We start from the raw sequence: 5,545 nt of genomic DNA on the forward strand, positions 1-5,545 counted from the left end.
TCTTGTGTTTCAAAGACCGCAATTATTAGAATAACTGTAAGATAGAACATTTAACTGTCAACAACAAACTTTTCAGTTTAAGCACTAAGTACGTTTCGTGAAAACAGAATACAATTTTAAAAGAGTTAATACTAGAGATTGAGATAATTGATCTCTTTCAGAATATGTTGACAGACGCTGTATTGGGTCTATACAGAAAAACATTATTGATGCAAATCATGTTTCTCTCAACTAAAATAGCAGAATGTGATAAAAAAAAAAGGTATTTAGCTGAAAAAATCATTTTCATTTTCCATCTAAAATTTCGTATCGGTAGTGGAACACCATGTCACAGTAATTCAAAGTGATTTTGCTAGGTTGCTTTTCATCGGCCATATAAGGTCAAGTGACGTCATTTACCATTTTTTGTCTCCGCAATATACAGTCTTAGTTTCTGTCAAATGACTATATTTATAACAAAATTAGACTTACCTGAAACGTGTACGTTTGTATAATGTAAATCATTTTGGTAATAAGGTTACTATGTATCTTAGAACACAAAAATGGAATTATAATGATTATTTTCTTTGTTTTCCGTATGTAATGTATGTTATTACACTTGCAAAATTAAAATTAAATTAAGTTTGCACCTTATAAAGTTGAAAATATTAAATACTTCCAAAGTGTATGGTTCCTGCACTGTAGATGTGTTTCAATAATAGGACAAAACTGTATGGGGCAATGTACACTGCCTCTTTTTCATACAGTAATATTGCGCTTCTTCAGTCAAAATTCTACCCTTGAAATATTATAATGTCAGCACCAAATTTATATAAAAACTCACATACTTATGTAAAGAACATTTAGGAAGTAAAACTTGAAATAAGACAGTGCTAGAGCAACGTTTTCGTTTTATTTACATTTCTGATCACTTGCATGTTATTATTTTAGCATCTTTTTCATTAATGAGCTTAATTTTTCTGCCATTTATGTCTCTAACAGACATAACATAGGTTTTGTAGTTGAAATAATTATAACTGGTATTAGATTAGTTGGGCAAACTTACTGCATATGTTTCTCATTAACATTTTCTAAAAGGACTGTATATTAGGTAATTTTGGCGTAGGCTTTATTTAGCGATTTCTTTCCTGGCAGCGTCATTCGCGAGCTAGAATTCGCGAAACGTAAATGTTTGTGTTTAAGAAATAGTGCATATTATATTCAAGAATATTTTGAATTCGTGAGAAGCATTATTCATGAACATTTTGAATTCGCGAGTGGCATTATTCACGAATATTTCGAAATTGCGAGTGGCATTATTCACGAATATTTCGAATTCGCGAGTGGTGTTATTTGCGAGTATTTTTAATTTGCGAGTGGCATTATTAACGAATACCTTGAATTCACAAATGACATTATTCATGAATATTCGCGAATTCGCGAGTGGAGTTATTCGCGAATATTGTCCGTTTGCTAGTGGCATTACTTGCGAATATTTAGAATTTGCGAGTAGCATTATTCATGAATATTAGAGAAAATAAAACCATTGCGAATAATATTTATGTACAGTATATTTACATTATAAAGCAATGAACCTCTCGCTCTAATAACACTTTTCTTTAGAAAATTACCTATGGAAGTCTTAAAATTTAAGCCAAATTAGAATTACAATAAACGTTTGTATCTAGGATAATTTATGTTCAAGTTATACTAGAATCAGGGAAGTTGAATTACTATATAGTATATAGTAATTATATATACTATGAAATATATTTTAACGTTATTATTTACATATGTTTGGCTGAAGTGACGTCACATCTCACGTGTGACGTATGCAATTTTGATTTCCATAATGCATTGGTTCTAAATATAATGAACGTATAAAAGCGCAAAAACAACTGAAAACAATGGGATATATGTGAATAACACGACCTATATGTATTCTTATAGAATTTCATTTAAAATTCTATGACTGATATTGTTAAATAATTTAACGTCAGAACACTTTCTTTAAAAAAGACTATTTACAGCAGTTTAGTATTTTCTCACTTGTTTCATTTACATGTCTATTTCTGTCTTTTCCTACAATGATATGTACATGTATAATTATTTAGACACAGGTATGAAATTCAATAAAATTGGTACGGGATTGTATGCTTGTTATATTCATTAATAGATCGGAAAACAAGCAAATTCATTGACTCAATATCCTCTTCCAAATAGGATTTTTGTGAACGAGGGACTATATCTTGAAAGATAATTAATTTCCAGATATAGTCAAGTTATATACAATAGCGCTGTCACGTGGTTTGTTGGTTCACTGACTGATTTGGTTGCGTGATTAATTTTTTATGTATGTAAACATGCTTAAGGTGATAGGAAATAAAAATTAGGGTTTTTTCTTGCCATAAATATATGTGCCCCACCCCCATCAACGCCTGCGCATATTATATTGGTATTCGTGTCTTAAAACGAAAGACCAATATTTGTATCAATTAGAGTAATAACCCAGCAGTTACTGAAGAGATCCTGGTAATTGGTGTGCATGCACCAGCGCTCTATATGAATCTATATTTGTGTTAAATTTCATGAAGGTTCATCAATGTATTACTTTACTTCGTTTGTTGGAATTTATGGATTGTAAAACAGTTAAAGGGCACTAACTCTGAAGTTACTGTTAGAGAATATCACAAAAATTGCGCATGCATCGCCACTCTTCAGCGATCGACAAATGTGTAAGATTTCATGAAGATCCATCCTTAGGTTACTTACAAAGTCAAAAATCCATATATTTTTTACCAAATCAAGGGGGAAACTCTGCTATTATTTGGTCATGGGGGATAATACTGCATGTGAGCAAAGGTCATATGTTAATAAAAAAAAATGGTTTGTAGATCGGTGAAACTAGCTAAGATACGTTTTTAATCATAAGCATTTTCAATTTCGGACGAACGCATGCAAGGACGAACAGCCTGACGGACAATGTAAAATTTATATCCTTCCGCTTTCGGCGGAGGATAACTATTTTAGGAAATATGTACTGATACGTGATTACAATAGGTATAGTTTATACTCATTTGTTTTAGCTCGATTGTGATGAAAGCTTCAAGCTTACTGGAACCACTCTCGAGTCCGCTTCCTAGAAAAGCCAGTACTGATGTCATATGAGATGACATGGTTGTGATCCCAGTGGGGCTCGAACATATGACCCCTGGACTGAGCGGCCGACACCTTATCCACTACACCACCGCTCCCCTTGGTTTATAATAACAGTTTCTTGATTTGCAATGTTGTACTTGCCTTTGGTGAATTTTGCTAGGCCTGCATCTCACAAGGCACTAGCGCCGAGAGTGATTTCACCTGGCAAAAATGCATCTTTGCAGATTAAGGAACTGTTCAATATTATGTCACATAGATAATCGTGAAGTTTTATCAACTGCACAGAGCTATAAGTTGTCAACTTGAGTATATTTACGTTTACAGTTCAATGGTTACAGAACGGACACGAAACAAAATCATTTGACCCCTATGAGTGACTTTGACATTGAAGCGAGCCATTCAGAACATGCGCTCTGCACATTGACTCGATGTGGTGAATATTTGTGTAAAGTTTCTTCGAAATCCCTCAAGCGGTTCAGGTATGACCTTTGACCTTGAAGCGAGCCATCCAAAATATGCGCTCTGCAAGTCGTCTTGATGTGGTTCACTTGTGCCAAGTTTCTTTAAAATCATTCAAGCAGTGCACAGAGTTACAGATTGGACACGAAACAAAGTCATATGACATTTGACCCCTAAGTATGACCTGGACCTTAAAGCGAGCAATCTAGAACATGCACTCTGCACGTCGTCTCGATGTGGTAAACATTTGGGTCACGTTTCTTCGAAATCCTTGAAGGGGTTCAAGAATTACAGAGCGGACACGAAATTGCTAACGGACGGACGGACAGGCGGACGGACGAACGGACGGACACCGCGGATATAACATAATACGTTCCTTCGGGCGTATAAAAACGCTGATTTGTTTCACATTAAATGACTTACGGCTCAAAACCGAAAATAGCAATTACCTGTCTTTTTAATCAAAGCAAACTTGACATAGAATGACGTAACCCACCGAATATTACGATTAAGATTATCAATAATCTGACATACGTAAGGCCGACTGGTCCGTTCTAGGTTTGTGTTCGCGCTCTAATTCAGAACGGTTTGTTTACGTTGATGCGTTTACATTATTTATCGGTCTTAAAATGCTAATAACGAAATGTCAAATAAAAATTTTGTTCAAGTAGGGGTTCCTCAAGGGTCTGTAGTAGGACCTGTACTTTTCTTACTTTTTAGCTCACCTGAGCAATGCTCAGGTGAGTTTTTCTAATCACTTGATGTCCTGCGTCCGTCGTCCGTCGTCTGTCGTCTGTCTGTGTGTCGTCTATCGTCTGTCAACATTTAGCTTGTGTATGCGATAGAGGCTGTATTTTTCAACTAATCCTCATGAAATTTGGTCAGAATAATTATCTTGATGAAATCTAGGTCGAGTTTGAAAATGGGTTATCTGGTGTTAAAATCTAGGTCACTAGGTCAAATCAAAGAAAACCTTTGTGTATGCGATAGAGGCTGTATTTTTAAATTAATCTTCATGAATTTTGGTCAGAATAATTATCTTGATAAAATCTAGGCCGCGTTTGAAAATGGGTCATCTAGAGTCAAAAAATAGGTCACTAGATCAAATCAAAGGAAAAGCATGTATATGCGATAAAGGCTGTATTTTTCAATTGATCTTCCTGAAATTAAGTCAAAATGCTAACCTTAATGAAATCTAGGCCGAGTTCGAAAAGGGGTCACCTGGGGTCAAAAAATAGGTCACTAGGTCAAATCAAAGAAAAACCTTGTGTATGCGAGAGAGGCTGTAATTTTCAATTGATCTTCATGAAATTTTGTCAGAATGATTGCCTTGATAAAATCTACGTTGAGTTTGAAAAGGGTCATTTGGGGTCAAAAATTAGGTCACTAGGTCAAATCAAAGAAAACCCTTCTGTATTCGATAGAGGCTGTATTTTTCCATTATTCTTCATGAAATTTGGTCAGAATGAATGCCTTGATGAAATCTAGGTCAAGTTCGAATATGGGTCATCTGGATCAAAAAATAGGTCGCCTGGTTTAATCAAAGAAAAACATTTTGTATGCGATAGAGGCCGTATTTTTCGACTGAACTTCATAAAATTTTGTCAGAATGATAGCTTTGATGAAATCTAGGTCAAGTTTGAATATGGGCCATCTGGATTTAAAACCTAGTTCACTAGGTCAAATCAAGGAAATACCTTGTGTATGCAATAGGGGCTGCATATTACACTGGATTTTCATAAATTTTGGTCAAAATGGTTGCCTTGATGAAATCTAGGTCAAGTTTGAATATGGGTAGTCTGGGGTCAAAATCTAGGTCACTAGGTCAAATCAAATAAAAACCTTGTGTATGCGATAGAGGCTGTATTTTTCAATTGATCTTCATGAAATTTGGTCAGAATGATAGTCTTGATAAAATCTAGGTCAAGTTTGAATATGGGCAATCTGG

The sequence above is a fragment of the Mercenaria mercenaria genome, chromosome 19 (assembly GCF_021730395.1).
Source record: "Mercenaria mercenaria strain notata chromosome 19, MADL_Memer_1, whole genome shotgun sequence".
Lineage (NCBI taxonomy): Eukaryota > Metazoa > Mollusca > Bivalvia > Venerida > Veneridae > Mercenaria > Mercenaria mercenaria.